At 37.2% G+C, this 20,531-nt stretch overlaps 1 long non-coding RNA gene across 1 annotated transcript; it reads right to left on the reverse strand.

Annotated features, from left to right (window-relative positions):
* Positions 1–1,488: 1,488 nt before the first annotated feature.
* On the reverse strand, positions 1,489–20,464 carry LOC132376261 (uncharacterized). Its single transcript, XR_009506260.1, has 3 exons — positions 20,376–20,464; positions 9,904–9,998; positions 1,489–1,557 (listed from the first exon to the last, which is right to left on the reverse strand). It is a non-coding gene; the product is annotated as an uncharacterized LOC132376261 (long non-coding RNA).
* Positions 20,465–20,531: the final 67 nt, after the last annotated feature.

Here is a 20,531-nt window from a genome sequence, read left to right on the forward strand (position 1 = left end):
TCCATCCTTCTTACTCAATCATTTCTTTCTCATGAATTTTCTTGTCTGGCATTATCAAACAACAAAATAAATGGCCTTCATGAGCACTGATCTTCAACCTCAAATAAATAACTAATTAATACAATAAATATATTTTATTTATACTGTATTTATTATAGTCTATTCTATTTATCTTATATTTTTTAAAATATATATATTTAAAAATTTTAATAACATTTTATTCAACTTAACATATCCAAAATATTATCACTTTAACATGTACTCAATATAAAAATTGAGATATTTTACATTTTTTTGTTACTAATTTTTTGAAATATGTACGTATTTACAGCACATATCAATTCAGACCAGCCATTTTTCACATGCTCAGTGGCTGCATGTAGCTAGTGACTACTATATGGGTAGTTTAGTTTTAGGCTATTTAGTGCCCATCTTTTGGGTCTCAGCTTATTCTCTCCCTCCTCCAGGAAGTAATCTCTTCCTGTCTTCACATGCTGCTGTTAAGATGCCCCTTCTCTCTCTCTCTATCATCAGTGCAGATCTCTGTGTACAGAACTGAGGGGAGGGGTTGTATCTCTTTCCACCCTTAAATCTTTACTACTGCCCCTGCCAGTAGGTACCAGGTATATATTTGTTGAATAAGTGAATGGTCCTAGGTCACACAGTTAGTTGCAAAACTTGAATAATGTCATGTGTGGTCTTCCACCACAGAGCTATTTCCATGGTTGCCACCCCATTAAGATCATTGGTCACAGAAGATCTCAACTCATGGTGGATTCTGGCTGGAGAGCTGGATCCTGGATCCATCTTGATAGCAGCCAATCTTCACTGAGCCCTTACCATGGGCGGGCACTGTGGTAAGCGTTTTGCCTACATTCTCATCTTTACCCCCACCATGCGGGCTCTACTGTTATTAGTCCTACCTTGTAGATAAAACTGAGCTTCCACAAGGTTGTAGCTTGTCAGAGAGATTGCTGAGATTAGAACCACGTCTTTCCAACTCTAAAGCGTTGTTCTTAAATAAACAGCTCCTTTGAAAGATAACTTTTTATGTGTGTCCTTGGACAAGTTCCACCCTCTCTTCAGGTTCAGTTTCCCCAGCTGTAAAATGACAAGTTGGAGTGGATGGGCAAACCTGCAGGGGTCCATAGGCTCCCCAAGGTCTTAGAGCCTTTGGTAAAGATCTGTAAGAATGATGTAACACAGGCAGTCCCTGGGCCCACACAGTGCCTGTGAAATCCCAACATCCATATTGAATATTTAGGCAGGGAAGCAAAAATCATCATTATGTGAAAATAGTGACTATGAACTGACCACTTAAAAAAAATCAGTTCCCCTTCGAACATTTCTCCTCACTAACATCAGTATCTAATCCTAACCATTGAGTCATTATATACAAAAGATACGCCTTTTGCTGATTTTTGCAGATAAGTCAAGGCAAATTCAGTCCAGTATAAATGGACTGCAGAGAGAAGTTTAATGTCTTGAGGAGGATCCAGGACGTCACGTACTCAAAGCCACTGGCAACTTAGGATTTGGCAGGCATAAGCCAGTTAACTGTAAAAAAGAAAAACCAACAAGGATTAAGATACAAACGTTTCTTTAAAAATGGATTAAAGCCCTCACAGTTAGCAAAAAGAATTCTTTGTGCTGTGTAATTCAACATGAGGTGAAGGATGTTGATTATGCTGTCATACCATTTTGAAAGAAATACGCTTGCTGCTTTGTTCAAATCATCAGTGCGTAAATATTAAATATGAGAAACTTTGTAAATTTTGATTTCATTTTTTAAAGTACACCCTCAATCAAATTTTTTAAATCTACAGATCACTCTGAAATTTTGTCCCATGTTTTTAAAAAGTGGATTCACTTTTAAGGGCCTTTATCCTGGTACTAATTATTCTCAGCTAAGAAGGCTGACCTGGTTTGCAGGTGGCCTTCTGTTGGCCCAGAAGATGAGACTAGAGGCCAGGGCTAAGGTCAGGGCCACATCCAAGGTGGTTACCAAGCACTTTCTCCCCCTTCTCGCCACAGGCTGTGGCCAACGTGAACAGGAAGGAGGGGAGCAGGTGGCCGCTCTATGCAGGGGAGGGGGCTCTGGGGTAGGCGGAGTGGTGGCATGAGCTGCAGCTCCCGTTCGAGCAGATGAAGCAGTTACCAGGTGAGTCACACCTCTATGGATGGAGGGTCCTGAATGTGACTCCTTCCTCTAGTCCCACTTGGGAACCTGGCTCAGGGCAGGAATAAATTAGCACTGGGCTGTTCCTCACTATCTTGTGGGTAAAAATGGAGAAAGACACAACTCAACTGCCCAGCCATAGCGGGGCTGGTTGGGAGTGCTCTTGACCTCTTAAGACTTTTTCTTAAGAGCAGTTTTAGGTCTATAGTAAAGTTAAGAGGAAGGTACCGAGATTTCCCATCTCCCCCCACACGTGCAAAGTCTCCCCCATTATTAACACCCCCCCACCGGAGGGGTACATTAGTTACAACTAATGAATCCACACTGACATATCATTGACACCCAAAGTCCATTCTTAGTGTTGTATATTCTATGAGTTTGGACAAATGTACAATAAGTATCCACCATTACAGTATCATATAGTATTTTCACTGCCCTAAAAATCCTCTGTGCTCTGCCTATTCATACTTCCCCCACTCCCCCAACCACTGATCTTTTTACTGTCTCCATAGTATTTTTGTCGTTTCCAGAATGTGATATAGTTGGAAACTTTTCGGTTCTTTTCTTTCACTTAGTAATATGCATTTAAGTTTCCTCTATGATTTTTAGGGCTTAATAGCTCATTGCTTTTTAGCTGAATAATATTCCATTGTCTGGTTGTACTACAGTTTATCCATTCACCTACTGAAGAACATCATGGTTGCTTCCAAGTTTGGGCAATTATGATTAAAACATCTATATGCAGGTTTTTGTGTGGACATTGAGTTTTCAATACCTTTGGGTAAATACCAGAGAGAGTGTTTGCTAGATGTTATTATAAGATTATGTTCATTTTGTAAGAAACCATTAAACTGTCTGCTAAAGTGGCTGTATAATAAACATATATTATATATTCTTTAAAATGTAATGCATCAGGCTCACCCAAAGCAATTAAATTCAGAATCTTGGGGCAGGAAGGGAGGGTAGAAGGGGAAGATCCAGAAATCTTCACTTTTATAAGCTCCCCAAGATGAGTCTACTTTATCCAAAGTTGAGAAACTTTGTTGTAATTTAGTGTGCTGCTTATTTTATTGCCTAAGAGTTTGAAAAGAGTATTGTACTGGTGACCCCAACATCCTTAATTTTCCCAACAGCATGGCATATTTGTATTTATAGGGATCAGAAGGTTGCTTCTTTTCTTAATACACATTATAAAGGCCTATATTTTCCATTTGGAGTAGAATCATAAATAACAGCAACAGAAAGTTGGAAGGAAGCTTAAAATGCAGTGAGTTCATCGCCCACTATTCCATCTTAAGGAGTACAGGTGAAAAAATTTTAAGGACCTCTAGAGAAGTTTTCAAAACCTTTCCCAGTAATATATTCTGTAGTTAACATAATTTAATTTAACGCAGTTTATTTATATTAGCCTTATTTGTTTTTTCTTTTCTTATTCAAAATTCTCTGAGTTTTGTTTTAAACAAATATGAAATCTAGTATCTAGTCCTTTATTTAAAACAGGGGAAAAAAAGCATTGACCATATCCTTCCCTTAAATAAATCTGCTCTAAATATTATAATATAAGCTTTTCAGAAGTTATAGTTTCCAAACTTTATTTCTTTGCCAGTCAATATTTAGCATATAGCTCTCCAAGAAAAAATATTGCAAGCAGGGGTTCCAGACACACAGGATAATTTGTGACATGCCCCCAGATAGCCAGTAACAGGATCTAGACTTGCAAAAAGACAAGCTGAATTGGGTTGTGGGATGAAGAAAGCATAAAGAATACAGGTATGATGGGACAGCTAACAATGGGTTTGGGAGTCATTGGTTTTTAATTTACATTTAATCCATATCAGATGTGCCCACGTTCAGACAGTAGTTGGCACCCATCCTTTTACATCTAAGATTAAATGATAATGGTGATTAAATGATTATGATAAATAATTTAATTTAATTTAATGGTGATAATGGAGTTTTCAGAAAGAGGGTTAGAGGAACTTTATAATCAAACTCAATAGGAAGTGATTGAGTTTAGAATGCCAACAGGTTAACCAGCACTGCTGTTTTCCCTTCTAATCCCAGTAAAATATAAATTCTCCCAGAGAACCCTGGACAAATATATCTTCTAATGTAGCGTCATGAATAGGAGGCCAGTAAGAATTTTATAAAGTAGTTTAAGACTACTTTATGACTTGGGTAAGTTAATTAACCTTTTTGAATCTCAGTTTTCCCACCTGCAAATGGGAAAAAACAATTGTAGTGACATCATAGGGTTATTTAGGTATTAAATGAGACATTCATGAAGTATAAGAACATAACTTCTCATAGGAAATTAAATAATAAATTAGCTATTGTTTTTATTAATGTACCAATAGCTGCACCATGTGTTTTACTCATAAAGTATGGGAGAGTAGGGGTTGGGAAATGGCCAGAGTGTTTGAATTTGGAGTTAAAGGTCATTTACATACACTTATGACTGGAAAGGTCTTAACCTTACCTGAATTTTATTTTCTTTATAGACTCTGTTACTATAAAAAGACATCCTTTAAATTTCTACCAAATTACACATCCAGGACTCTTTAGAACAGTGTGTTTATTTTTAATTTGAAGGTGCCCTTGGGTGTTTCCATGTTCACAGGCAAAGCCAGAGACCTCAAAAGTGTTCAAGGCTTGATTGGCCGGTTCATGTTGGAATGTAATTTGCATCCCATAACTTCCTGATTTCCCACGAACTGGAACTCAGAAATAGTTTCCTGCGAAAGTGACTCTGAGAATCAGCTGGTTGTTAGTTCATTTACTCAGGACCAAATTCTAAGCAGACATCCATAAAAGTAGCTAAATTTCCCCACTGGTTTAAGGAAGCTTCTTTTGTTGGCACAAATTCATTCCCTTCAGATTTTACCTATTATATTAATTCTATACTGCTTGAAATAAATTCTTTCTGTTCTCCTTCAGTAAACTAGGACTTGTATGAAATCTCTCTGGCCATATAAATTCATGAATTCAGAATAAAATGATTAAGCAGAAAACAAAGGAAAACAAAATTCAAAAAAAAATCTTGTTTTCCTGGATGCTTGGATCCATTTAAATTAAATCTAAAATACTGTAAATTTCCCTAATAATTAGTGATGTTAAACATCTTTTCATGTGTATGTTGGCCATCTGTGTGTCTTCTTCAGAAGAACATCTATTCAGATGCTCTGCACATTTTTTAATCAGGTTCTTTGTTTTTTTGCTGTTGTTGTTGCTGAGTTATATGAGTTCTTTATATATTTTGGATATTATTGGATATATGATTTTCAAGTATCTTCTTCATTACCACAATGAGATATCACCTCACACCCATTAGAATGGCTATTATTAAAAGGGCAAGAAATAACAAATGTTGGAGAAAAGGGAACCTTCATATACTGTTGGGGGGGGGGGGATGTAAATTGGTGCAGCCATTATGGAAAACAGTATGGAGATTCCTCAAAAAATTAAGAATAGAACTACCATATGATCCAGCTATTCTACTTCTGGGTATTCATCCTATGCATATGAAAACACTAATTAGAAAAGATATATGCACCCCTATGTTCATCACAGAATTACTTACGATAGCCAAGGTATAGAAACAACCTAAGTGCCTATAGTGGATGAATTAATAAAGAGGATGTGGTATATATATATATATATATATATACACACACATATATATGTGCACACACAATGGAACACTACTGAGCAATAAAAAAGATAAAATCTTGCAATTTTCTGCAACATGGGTGGACCTTGAAGGTATCAGGCTAAGTGAAACGTCAGGTGGATAAAGATAAGTACTGTATGATTTTACTCATATGTGGAATAAAAATACCCCCAAAATATAAATGACCAAACCAAACAAAAATAAATACATAGATACAGAGAACAGATTAGTGGTTACCAGAGTGGAAGCGGGGTTGGGAGAGGGCAAAATGGGTAAAGGAGCTCAGCTGCATGATGACAGATGGAAACTAAACTTTTGGTGGTGAATCTTGTGTAAACAGTGGAGACAGAAGTCAAAATATGTTGCATGCATGAAACTTTAAAAAAATTTTAAGTAAAATACTGTAAAATTATTTTTATTCTAGTGTGTCTTTTATTTCAGTCATTCTACCACTAGAAAGTATTCATTTGAGTGCCCAGTTCTATAGATATCACTATGGAGAAATTCAAGAAGTTTAAGAAATGGCCCCAAATCTCAAAGATTTTATAATCTCACTAGAAGACAAATAGTCAGAAAACAATTATAACAAAATATGATTAAATATCCAATGGATGTCAAAGGAGTACAAATAAGGAACTGATTAGGGGTTAATTTGGTCCATGGAGGGAAAAAAAGCATTGAAGAGTTTACCTTCAGCAAGCTCTGAAATCCTGGAAGGTTAGAATAAATTTTCAACAGGCAGAGATAATTGGAGAGATTATTCAAAATGGAGATAACAGTAGAAAAAAAGGACTACATATTTAAACAGTTAAAAAATAGTAGGCAGTTTTCCAGCTAAGATCAATTGAACACATTTCCAAATACATAGAAAGAGGGACAACGGGTATTTTTAGATGTTAAATATATAGCAGAACCCAAAAGCAAAATAGGAAATCTCCACATGCTAGAAACAGGGAATAGAACAATGAATCAGGAACAAGAGAGATTACAGGTCACAAAGCCTGGTGATGTTTTCATGGCCATTCAAGACCAGAATCTGACCCAGGAAAATGTGTGCATGGCTGGAATCAGAACTGGTCCCTGTGCAAAACTGGCAGAACCCCAGAAAGCAATGCACAAACCTTGAAGAACCCAGAACATCTCTGCCTGCAGACCCAAAGTAGCTACTGGAAATGAGCCAACTGCCCCACCCTGTGGGTGAAAAAGGAGTCTTCTAAGGATATTAGACCCCCAAGACTGAGCTGCTCATGGGAGTGGGAACTGGATTCTTATTATGGATGCACTCTGAAAACCTAACACACAAAATAATTCAGAACAAGCGTCTTGAAAGTACTGATAGATATACCAGTGGAAATCACCCCAAGGGAGTTATATGGATCTCCAGAAAAGATAATTTCCTCTGAAAAAAATTCACGAACGATAACCCTAGAACAAAATAGGACACTCAACGTGAAAGACAGTTCATAGGACCTGAGGAACTAGTAACAATAGAATAATATGAAAGGGAGTTTACAATAAGTATGTTTACAATGTTTAAGCTATAAAGGAAGAATTGCATCTATAAATTAAAGACAGGAAGTTATGAAAGAAGCTCTAAAAAGTCAAGTAAAAGTATAATCATTAAATTTGTTTTAAATTTCTGCAAATTGATTATACAGAAGGCAAGTCATACTTAAAGATGAATTCAAAGATAGAACAGAACATCTCTCTAGCATGTTGGAGAAAGATAAAAAATGAAGGATATAAAATAGAAGTCAGGAATCATTGAAAGTCTCATAATTCCCTCACAGAAATTCCACAGGCATGAACAAAGAGTGGATAGACAATATCTAAGATGTAATGATGGAGAATTTTCCAGAAATAAGAAAATATAAATCATCAGATTGAAAATATCCACCAAGAATCAAGTAGAATAAATAGAAATATGAGGGGGAAAGATCTAAGTAAGGCAAAAATAATTGTGTCAAGTATTAGTGAGTAATGTGGTTGAAAAAGTCACTTGGGGTCAAATTACAGAGGATTTGGAAACCAGGCTAAGGAATGTCAACTTTATCTTGTAGATAATGGGTGCTATTAAATTTGTGGCTGGGTCACTACAAAAAGAAGTAATGCTTTAGGACATTTGAAACAGGTAGACCGCAGTGATATTTTCCATTAAAGAAGACCTTTCTATCCAAATTCTTGTTTTATAACTTTTCTATATTTTGTATTTTTATTTATATTTTAAAGGGTCAAAAAGTCTCTCCTAATATTCTGAAATGTTATTTTCAAATATTATGTTTACACGGGCTATTAAATTCTAAAAAAACAAAAAACAAAAAATCGAAACAATACAAACAAAACCTGAAGAAGCCATTTCGTCTGTATTTATTGACCAAACCTTTTCAAATGAGTCAAGCAGATAAAAATCTATTGCTTTTAATAATCTCCACAAAGGGAAACATTCATTCACGTACTTGTTAAAAACAAGGTTGAGGGCCAGGTGCAGGGCCAAGCTGTGAGGGAACTGAGTTGATGAGCCTGTCCCTTCCCCAAGGTGACTGCTCACAGCCCAGTGAGGAGACAACCAAAACATCCATTAACACAATAGTGTGGGATATTTGCTGTCAGAGAAGTATGCATTTCGTTGCTATGGGAGCTTGGGAGGAGGACTCCTAACTAAACTAGTGGAGGTGGGGGAGACTTCTAAGAGTAGGTTATGCTGAAGCTGCATCAGAAAAGTTGAATTAGCTAAGCAGACGGCATTCTACACCTTCGGGGCATTGCAAGTGCAAATCGTTTGTTATGGTTGATGCACAGGTAACAAAGAAAGACATCCTGAAAATGGAGCTGGAGAGAGGGAAGTAGAGGCTGGTCATGAAGTGCTTTCTGAGTGCCATTCTGTAAAGTTTCACTTTACACTAAAGGTGATAGGAAGGCAATAAATGACATGTATATAGAAAGAAGCAGATGCTAGGACTGAATTTGTATTGGAGAATGATCACAATGGAGCAGTATGGAGGGTGGATTACAAAGGGAAGATGAGATAGGGAGACCAATGGGAAGAAGAAGAAAATAATCCAAACAAGAAATGATGAAAGCCTCAACTAAGTCTTCTTAACTTTGTAGCTGGAGAGGCAAATGCTTTTGTTTTTGTTTGTTTTGTTTGTAGTGTGGAACTCTCTAGCAAATGATATCTTACGATATGAAACAAGTCACTGCCGAGCTGGTAGAGGCTGAGGTGGAAGTCCTGAGTTGCTCTGCTCCACCCTCCCCTGCATCCTGCAGCATCTCCTGAAGACCCTCTGAGAAACACAGTGTGAAAATGTACAGGCACAGAGAAGTAGCATCAGTGTTTTGACCCGTTTTATTTAATAAACTCTTCTAGCGTCTAATAATCTGTAGTGTCAAGTTGCTCTTCACTATCTAAAGTAAATCTCTACAAGAGTTCATAAGAAGCCTCACTTTATTTCTTTAGGTATCAAATAAATACTGCACTCAATAAATCTCTCAGTGTGTCTCTGGCCTCTGTAACCATACATCAAAACACAGTTAATGATAGCCTTGTTTAAGCAGACATTCTGACCGTCTATTTCCTGAATCAATCTGAGAGTGATGACTCTGGATCCAGATTGCATAAATAATGCAACATTTTTAGATCTCATTTATTCTCATTCTATATCCTCTCCTTTAGAAGAATCATCGGCCTGCTTCTTTGCAATCTCTAGCTATGACTGCTGATTTTGTACAAATATCAAGAGCTAGCCCTGACTCTATTTTGAGCTCCAGACTTGCAGTTACTACTGGACATGTTTAATTAGACTGCACAGACACCAGTACTGGCCAAAATGAACCGTATCACTCTCTACTCCACATCTGGGCCTCTGCCAGTTTTACTCATGAAGCTGAGTACACTGGCACCACTTAGTACTTACCCAATAATCATCCTGTGCCATTCCTCTCTCCCTCCGCACCAAATTACCTTGGTTGTTGTTTCTACCACCTTAAGACCACCCACAGCTGATTGCCTTTTCCCCAGTCCCATAGCAGCCTTCATCTTGTTATCGGAACTTACTGTGGCAAAGACTGTGGTGCTCGGCGAGCATTCCACCTGCTCTCCTTCATTTCCCAGCCTCCTGTGGTCGGGCAGAGCCATGTAACTGGTTGTGACTGTAGGAAAATGACATGTGTCACTTTCATCCTGAAGCATAAGAGAGCCATTGCATGACACTTAGTTCCCTGTTTCCTCACTGCAGTGATTGAAAAAGTCATGTGTTCCAGGTGGCGCAGCCAAAGCATGGTGGAGCCTGAGTCCCTGACTGACGTTGTGGAACAAAGACCCTGAGACCTGTGTAGGGCGCACAGAACGAGTGGGTAATACCCTTTGGTTTCACTGAACCACTGAGATTTAAGCAACGTTTGTTACCACATCATAACTTAGCTTATGCTAACACTTACCGATTGGTCTCCTCATCTTGGGGACAGTCCTGCTTCAATAGTCTACACAACCTCAGAAATGATCTTTCTAAAATGAATATATTATCATGTCACAAACACTTCGCCCCCATGTCCGGCACGATGACTCATAACACCTACACCACGTATTCCAAAGCCCCTGGCATGGTCTGTGAAGGGCCATGGTCTGCCACAGCTTGCCTTACAGCCTCACCTCCCAATGGCCATGGACATTCTCGCTGAGTCCAACTACCTGCACATCCTCAAGTGGGCTAGTTCATTCACTTCCAGGCCTTGAAGAGTGCTGCTGCCTGCATGTAACGTTCTCCCCATCCTCTCCCTAGTCTGCCTGGCAAACTCCTTTCCCTTATTCAGGACTCATTTCAGATACATTTTCCCTAGGGATGCCATTCTGACTCCAAAGGGCCGAAATAAACCCCACAATATTCTGTTCTGAGCTCCACAACCCGTCACACAGAAGCATCGTCCTTTTTTTTCTTTCTTGTTCCCTTTATTCCCTGTCCCTCTGTTTTTTTGGGCTCTTCTATTCTTAACACAAATTCCCAGTCACACAAAATTTCTCATAATGAGTGCCATGAAAACAACCTACCAAAAAATGAATTAAACACAAAAACCAATACTAAAGTTTTCACTAACTGCATTTTTCAAAAATGTAACAGGTTGCTTTCCTTTCTTTTCAACTCAATTTATTGAGAATAGGGAATATAGATACCACAGGATAATTTCATATACATTCAGACATTTGGTTCATTTCTTTTTAATAATGAGCAGAATTATATAGAAGGGAACTTGAAGAAAAAGGAATTAAGTTGATGTCTAGTTTTATCTATCTGACTACAATTTGCTACTGATGTGCAAGCAAAGCTCAAGCAATTACCATTACCAACATCTAAAATTTAACTCTCACAACAATGCGTTTGGCTTGGTAATGAGGAACATTTGCTTTTTAAAAACTTGAATGTTTTCTATTCTCTTAGTCATTAAGAAAGTTAAAAATAACTTAGTTTTAAAAAAACATAAATTTTATCAAACTTTGATCCATCACAAAAATAGTTTATGCTTTGTAATAAACATGCATAGAAAATATGTCTTGGGAAAATTATAAAAAAATGATTAACTTTTGCCTTATTTCTGACTAACCAATTAGTGGAACTATAACCATTAAATTGATTCTTCTTCTGCTTTAATTTTCTGAGCAGGCACTGCTAAGGATTTCTTATCTAGGGATCCTGAAAGTCACTTGCTTTCAGCAGCAAAATGGGAAAGCCTCTGAAACTAAAGGCTTTATGGCTTTAAAAAAGTCTAAAGACTCAAAGATCTATGAGTTAAAAAATTCTTTATGTTGTTTGACTCTAAAGCAAATGCATACAAAACAAACCTTCAAAAAACTGCAGAGAGAGGGAAAAAACCAATTTAGAAATTAAAATCAGTTGATGTCTAATAATTGGTCAAGGAATCACCTGACATAGTGGTAGGACCAGTTAAAACTAAATCACATCAGAATGTGTGGAAAATTCTAAATTTAATAGAATTTCCCCTTTGTGGGGATGAGGCAGGGCCAGAAGCAGACTCAAATGGTAAAACTGTCCTTCGTACTTTTGAAATTTGATATTTGTCTATTTATTTTTGTAGATACACATTCTTTCTTTCATTAAGTGACTACTGACCAACTGTATTGGACAAAACATTGTAATAGATCCCTTAGCTTAAATAACACCTGACCTAGTTCTAGCTTGAAATTTATAGGAATTTTTAGTACATTAACACAGAAAGACTGAAATTCTCAAATACTTCAACTAAGATCATGCAAAAGAAATGCCAGTGACCCCCAGTGATTCCCTTTGCCAGCTCTCCAGGGAATTCCTCGTTCTCCACATCTCATCCATTTACCTGTAATTTACAAACCTTCTCATTAGCTTGGACCATTTTGGCAAGGATTTGATTTGGCAGCTTAACGTATAGGCTTTTTCTGCCCTTGAAAATGTAATGTAGTACTCTGTAGCCATAATACATAACCAACTTTCATGATCCATGTGAAATATGTAAGTACAAATGTAAACACGTTGGAAGAAGATGGAAGGGCAGGGGAGTGGAACTGGAGAGAGAGAGAGAGCATATCCACAGCTCTCCTCTCTCATTCTGAAGTCCGGGAACATGAAAGAGCCTTGGTAAGGGTGGGTGCCAGCTGGCCAGGAGCACGTCTGACTGCGGAGGCAGAGGCCACTCCACAGATCTGCATCCTCTCTAATCTCACGGCTCATTACACAGTCCCCTCACTTGGCCTTCCTTATGCTCTGTTTTCCTCACTTCAGTACAGAGGAAACCAACGTTAAAAATGTTTTCTGCATATCACATTAACTTTATTTTATCCTGATTTACACTTCTCTCTCTCTCTGAGGAAAACGGAATGTGGTCTGGATCTCTGATTTGCATCCATTAAACTCTCTGTTCTCTGTCAGGTCACTTAACCCCAGGAAGGTTCATGATAGGTGTATGCGTACTGCTTCATGTTATTCTGAACCTTGTCACCTTCATTTCCTTTTTGAATCATGTTTTGTTGGTTCTACTTCAAATTACGAAATGGATTGCTCCCCAGAGTATATGACATCATGCATTTTTAATGGATGTGACATGGAAATTAAATGCTTTTAAACCCTTCTGAAACAGTAGTAAGATGGATCCATTACCACAATGATTCCATTTCTTGTAGAACACTTAATTAAAAAATTTGTAGCAACATGTCAGTAAGTGGCAGGCTTCCAGCTAGTGCTTGTGGAAACCACCGTCTGGAAAGAAATGCGTGGACAGTAATGACTGTCACTGTCACAGTCATTACAATGCTCTTGTCAACCTGATCATTCTCTTGTATATGACATATGATGGCTCCCGGAGGACAGGAAACTACCTTTTTCCTTTTCCACAACCCTAACATCTGGCTCAGGTCTAGAGCACAGTGGGTGCCTGATAAATGTTGACTGAAGGAATGAATAAGTAAATGATGGAACACATAAAACTTGAATAGGCATTTATGGATGGCAAAAATGATGAAAGACATTTTTTTCATCTTCTCAAGGCAAACACCTTAATATGATAAAAGGTTTTTTTTTTTTTCCTTTCAGAAAATAAGAATATGTAATTGAACAGTTTCCATCTCTCTGATCTTTCTGGATAAAGTGTCCTTTGGCTACCTCTCTGACCTAATTCCCTACTGCTCCCACCCCTACTCAAAATTAGCTCCAGGCCCCTAGTCTCTTTGCTGTTCCCTGCAAACATGCCAAGAACACTGACACTCCAGAGCCTTTGTTTTTCCCATTCTCCTGTCTGAGGCACTGCTTCTTCCAGTATCCCCCTGGCATGCTTCCTGGCTTCATTCAGGTCTCTGCTTGAGTGAACATCAGAGATGTTGTGGCTAATAACCCTAATTAAAAAGCACACTTTTCCCATCACTTTCTCTATAGTACTTGTTGTCAAGTAACATCATATATATTTATTTGTTTATTTTCTGTTTCCCCCACTAGGACATTAACTCCATGAAAGCAGAAACTTAACTATCTTACTCACAGTACATCCTCTGTGTCCAAAACAGCGCCTACCAATAAATACTTGGTGAAAGAATAAATAAATTTAGGTTTTGTTCAGTTAGCAAGATGTTTAATAAAGAGGTAGCACCTACGGTGGAAAGAAAACTAGTTTGTGGTGAGAAAGATTCAATTCTACCATTTACTGACCGAGACCTTGGACAAGTTATTTAACCTCACTGAGTCTCAACTTTCCTCTCAATAAAAAAGGTATAATAGTCCCTGCATTGAGAGAACATAAGAGAACAGTGGTTTCAGGAAGGATCGAGATAGAAACAGACACGTTTTCCAGAGCATGAAGCCATGAATATCTAGAGGTGAGGAATGCTAGGTTAGGAGTAGAGTGAGATTTCTAAAACTCTGTATTTTATCTATCGTTTCGAATCTTATTTCTCAGCTTTCTTCAAAGCGATTATTATACCAAATTAACGCTATTTAATAATTACAGTTTAAAAATTGCAAAGGTATTTAGAAAACCTCAGAATGACCTTGATTTCATTTAAAAGCAAGAAGTGCAGGACAAAGTTTTTTCCTTGTTGTCTCCCCTGTATGTCTCTAACAACTCCTCTATCGCATTCCATGAGATTCTTCAGGTGCTTCCAGTCAGGGACCCCCCTCTTTTCCACTAAGGCATGGGCATGTGACCTGGGCTGGAAAGTTAGCATCCTTTAATCTGAGACTGACATTAGCATTGACAAGAAGCAAATCTCTCTCCTTCTCTTTCCTTCTGGAAAGACTGCATTCTGGTTGCCATATTTTTCACCACATGGGAAGGACCAGTTTAAGTAGGGATGATGTCAACACAGAGAAGGTAGAGTTGAGAAAAGAGAAAGAAAGTCTTGAGACATCTAAACACGTCTAAGGCCAGTTCCACCTTTTATACCCAGATCTTATGTGAGCCAAAAAGATTATCTTTTCTTTAAGCCAATTTGAGTTGTTAGAAGCTTGAGAAATACAGGAGCATATGGAGAAAACAGTGAGATTGAGTTTGTTCTGCAGAAAACACAAAAATAAGATGTGATCCAAAGCCCAAAAGCAATAAGGTGGAAAAAGGTTTAACTAATTCCTGCACTTCATAAAAGAAAAGTCACTTTACCTCCCACACACTCTAAGTCCCTATTGGCATCATGTTCTTGCTTCTAGCTGCTTGGAGCTGAAGAAATTCCAAATTTCACTGGCCGTTGAGCAGTGATGCAGAGATAGAGGTTCCAACACCACTGCTAGTCAGCAAGAAGGGAGTCACATTCCTGTCTTCTAGGCTTGGACTCTGAATAGATTTTTACATACAATCATTAACACAACAAATAGATTGATTCTGAAATATTAGTAGTGCAAGTCAATGGGTCTAGAAAGTAATCAGGTAGTTTACAAACAAATGTTTGAAACATATTACCTTCTAAATTGGGGACCATCAGTAATTTTTACCACTGTAAATGTGTGTGTGTGTTTGTGTATGTCTATGTGATATATAAGGTTAATCGTTCATTCTCAGTTACAAAAAAGTAGCAATTTTCAAAGTGCCTCTGAGACCCCTTCAGAGAGTACATAAAGTAAAACATACTTCCATAATAATTCCAAAACATTATTTACCTTTTTCACTCTCATTCTTTTACAAGTGTACAGTGGAGTTTTCCAGAGGCCTAATGATGTGTGATATCATAATAGATTAAATGGCAAAATAGATGAAAATCTACTGTTTCCCACTGAACTGAACTAGACTATTGAACTAAAGAGATTTGCAAAATAATGTCAAACAATGACCCTCTTTGAAAATTATAGTTATTTTAAACAAAATATCTGTTATTTATATTAACATGAAATGGTTTATTGTCATTTTAAAATGAGTAATAAATACATATTTTTTAATTTCTCAGTTTTTATTTCTAATCTGATAAATATTGATGGGTATAGCCCACATTAATAAAAGAGCTTTGAGGTCCTCAATAATTTTTAAGATTGCAAAGGGCTCCTGAGATCAAAAAGTTTGAGACATTGAAAATAGATTCAGGTAAAATTTGTAATAACCGAATATTGCACAATTTAGCTACCAAATATAAACTCTCTATATTTTTAAAAGTCTGGGGCTTCCCTGGTGGCGCAGTGGTTGAGAATCTGCCTGCCAATGCAGGGGACACGGGTTCGAGCCCTGGTCTGGGAAGATCCCACATGCCGCAGAGCAGCTAGGCCCGTGAGCCACAATTACTGAGCCTGCGTGTCTGGAGCCTGTGCTCCGCAACAGGAGAAGCCGTGATAGTGAGAGGCCCGCGCACTGCGATGAAGAGTGGCCCCCGCTTGCCGCAACTAGAGAAAGCCCTCACACAGAAACGAAGACCCAGCACAGCCATATATAAATAAATAAATAAAAATAAATAATTAAAAAAAAAAAAAAGTGAATGGGAAAATTCCTCTAAAAAAAAAAAAAAAAAAGTCTGAAAGTTACCTGTGGTGATTCTCAGAAAGAAATTCTTATTGTAATTTATTAAAATGGGTATTTTACATGTCTATATTGACTTTAAAGTGTCTCTATGAGAAAACATTGATTTGCTATGGCATGCTGTTATCTTTAGCACACCTGTACTCATCCAAAAAAGATATTACTGTTATTATCATCTTGCAGATTCAGAGGCTAGGCCTTTTTAACAGTGTCATCTAAAGCAGGTGCTGGCAAATTTTTTGTATAAAGGGCCAGGTTATAAATATTTTCATCTTTACAGGACATGTGATTTCTTCCTCAACTGCTCAACTCTGCCACTGTAGCATGAAAGAAACCATAGGCAATACGTCTAAATGAGCGTGGCCATATTCCAGCAAAACTTTACTTACAAACACTGAAATTTGAATTTCACCTAATTTTTTATGAAATATTATTCTCCTTTGTTTTTTATTCTTTTTTTGTTTTTATTCATGTTATGAAGTGTTATTCTTCTTTGGTTTGTAATCACTTAAATATCGAAAAACTTTCCTTGACTCATGAGCAGTACAAAAACAAGTAGCGGATTGAATTTGGTCTGCAGGCTGTAGTTTGCCAACCGCTGGTCTGAAGTATGTTCTACAGAACTTTAATCCTTTGAGATCCTCTGTGACAAAGGGTTCCTTGACTAAATGAGTTTGGGAAATGTTGCAGTGGCGATTCAAACAATACGCTGTATTTTAAAGCCTCTGAAATACCCTTCAAAAATTTTTTTTGTTTCACTCAAACCTAGTGGATCACAGAAACATTTTTTCAAATAATACTTGTTTAGTGCTCTCAAAATACTGTTCCATAGAATTTACATTGGGAATTACTGCTCTAAAGGATCCCAAACTCAAATGTCTATAGATATGTTGTATGATACCTATGTATGATACAGGTTCTGTGTAAGAAGATAGGTATTAATCTTTTCACACCTGCTCATTAACATTGCCTTTTAATCATGTGCAAGACAAACAAAATGACCAACAAAACATATCTTCATTCTTTACACAGCCCTGAGGCACCAGTTTGGAAGCATTGGTATATTGGTAGTGGAAATGACTTCAATATTTCAAGATTCAGTACACAAGGGAAGGTAGTTCAGGCAAGCTACTTATCTTGTAGCTTGAGTGATACTACACGCAGCTGCATCCTTATGGAATAATCAGAGAAGGACACAGTAAAGATATAATGAAAGAGGGTATAATAATTGTGCTTTTGCTTTTGCCTGATTCTGTGTGATTTTTAGGACAATATTTCCCAAACTTCAGTGTACAAACAAATTACATGGTGTCTTGTTAAAATGCATATTCTGATTTAGTAAATCTGGTGGTACCCACGTATGTACATTTCTAACAAACTCCAGGAAACACTGGAGATCCTTGGGGTCAGAGTTCAGGAAGGGATTAATTGCATTGCACAAATTCAGTGAAACTCAGTGACCTACTGATTGGAAGAATTTGCATGTTCACAAGATCCCCGGGCAATTTATATGAATATTCAAGTCAGAGAAGCACTGCTCTAGAGCCAATTTCCATGAACACATTCTTAGTGCATTGGAAAGTCAGTCCAGCTGCACTAAATAATCTCCACCAGTAGTGAAATATAGTTTGAGTGTCTTTGAATAAGTAAGGAAAAAAGAAAAGAAGAATATTCTTCCCTTCTAAGACTCTGTTAAGGGAGCATTGCTTCACCTTGAAAAGTCCAGAAATGATTTATGAGGTAACCCTGGCCTAACATCTAATGAATCCACATTTATATCCAGGAGACAAAAGGGAATACAGACCAAGAGCTCAGAGGTCAGTTATAAAAACTTCTGATATCAGGGATTGGCAAAAAGAACTACATAGTGGAGCCACAAGAAAATCATTTCAAGAATGCTAAGTTTTGATGGAAATATTCCCATTAATGAAAATTGGCAGGATCACAAGTAGTGAGTAATCAGTAAAACTACACCCTACACCTGCAGCACATCCTTTAGGGAGTTGGCATGAGGTGGTAATCAAAAGCTAGGTGCTCTTTTCCCAACCAAAGGTCACCGAATAAGAACACACACCCTGAAAGGCTTAAAGATGTTATACAAAGCACTTGTACATAAAACAGAAACCATATGAGGATACTTGATAAATATTTGTTGAATGAGCTCAAGAATATCAGACTTGTGTTCTGAATAAAAGAGTTGTAATTCGTGTGATTGCTGTTCTAATTTTTGGGGTGACAACTGTAACATTCCTTGGACTCGAGAATGCTATATCTTAGCATTTTGATTTGGTGGGTGCTGAAAGGGGGGCTTAGGAAGGGTATTATGTTTGTAAACGAAGTATTAAAAATCAGCAAAAAATGTCTGGGACATCATGCTAAGATGCTGGGGGAAAAAGCCATGTTCTTATTGATAAGAATACTGAAATGTCAAGAATGGAACCAAGAATATTGATCTCTTGAGAAGTGGTCACTTATGGATAATAAACAAAGGCACCCACTCAAATGAAAGAGAGCAGCACAATTATAATTTAGCTCAGCATCTAGCCTGGCAGAGTGGTGCCTTCAGAGGCCACTTAAACCCTGGAAAGCTTTCCCTGGGCCATGTATGAAGGATGAGCATTGGTACATTCCCTTTGTTCACAGACTCAGCTTCCTAAATCACCCAACTCTTTTATTACCTTTCCCCTCATTTATTTTTTTCATCCCCTGGCTTCAGACCTGACTTTTCCCTCCATCACAATTAAGTTTTTATCCTTACCCTTAGAGCACATTCTACCTCTTCTGCTCATGGCCCCAGTCACCCATGACAATAGTGTTACTTCTTCATTTTTCCAGTGAATTAATGAACTTCTTTGGTAATGCCTCTCTTTATTTCACCAGCCCCAGCATCCTTTAATACTTGGCATCTGGTCCACCTTCATAAGCAGGGTCAACACACTCAAGGTCTGATCAGAACAGACCACATTTAATAGTCTACTATCCGTGGTTCACCCTGAGCTCTCATTCTGCATCTTTTCTTATATGTTTTCAGTTGTGTTTCTCTTGACTCCACCACTAGATCATTTCTTACATGGGGGGAGGTCTTCTTTTACTTTGTTAACTCTCTCAGAAAGTAGAAATCTTATTCACCAAATACTTCCTAAATTTTTATGATTGAGTGACTCTTAGGAAACAAGAAATATATATTGAATGCCAACCACAAGCCCAGATTGAAACTAGTTGCATAGACTTTGGCTAACATGTTCTCTAAACTAGCAGAGAGAAATCATTCATTATGAAACAACATACCCCTTCATCAATGGCCAACACATTTGTACATTTCTTACCTGGGTAAAATCAGACAAGCAGCTAACTTTAGGCCAATAGATGTATCTTCCTTTTACATTTCAGATGACATGCTTTATACCTATATTTATTATATAGAACAAAGCCACTGTAACTTAGTTGAATAAAACTATTGAACCTTGCTCATAAAATAAAATAGTGTCTGCAGTTTTAAAGAGAAACCTTTTCTCAATAGAGCTAATCATTTTTACACACATATTAAAAATTCTAAAACTTCAGGGTCAAAAAATTATATTTTCACAATATACAAAATATTATTGTATATTGTATACAATATACAATATACAAAATACAAAATGCTATACACAAGGTTTTTCCCTATTAGTCAAAACATAATGAGTCATACAATCTCATTTAACTTCAGCTTATTTTTAAACTAAAGCTAATATTAAACTTACTTTGTGCAAGAGCCAAGCTTTATACAGCTATAAAGGCTCTGAATATGTGAATGAATGAAGATAGATTGATAAGGCATACTGCTCACTCATCAAAACTGAGTAAGTTTACCTACTGTGTAATTTTATCCATAATTATAAAATAATTAGAAGGCATATTTAGGATGAAAAGAACCCACTCTAAGATTGTCTTTGAAGTCACTTCTTTTTCTTGTTAATATTTAGTTTTAGTTTGTTATTATAGTTAGATTGGAAGCTTTTGGACACTTGAAAATATTCTTATGGCTTTTGAAGTATTTGCCCTGAAACGTCTGCCTACCGTAATGTAAAAAATTTTCATGGTGGAAGTTACCACTCTTCCCTTCTTCTACTTGGTCTTGCTCTGCCAGCATCTTCCATTCTTCATCCTAGAGAAAACCATAGATATTGAAGAAATCAAAATAACAAAAATTCCCAATCTTTTAAGCATTTACTA

The sequence above is a fragment of the Balaenoptera ricei genome, chromosome 12, assembly GCF_028023285.1.
Source record: "Balaenoptera ricei isolate mBalRic1 chromosome 12, mBalRic1.hap2, whole genome shotgun sequence".
NCBI lineage: Eukaryota > Metazoa > Chordata > Mammalia > Artiodactyla > Balaenopteridae > Balaenoptera > Balaenoptera ricei.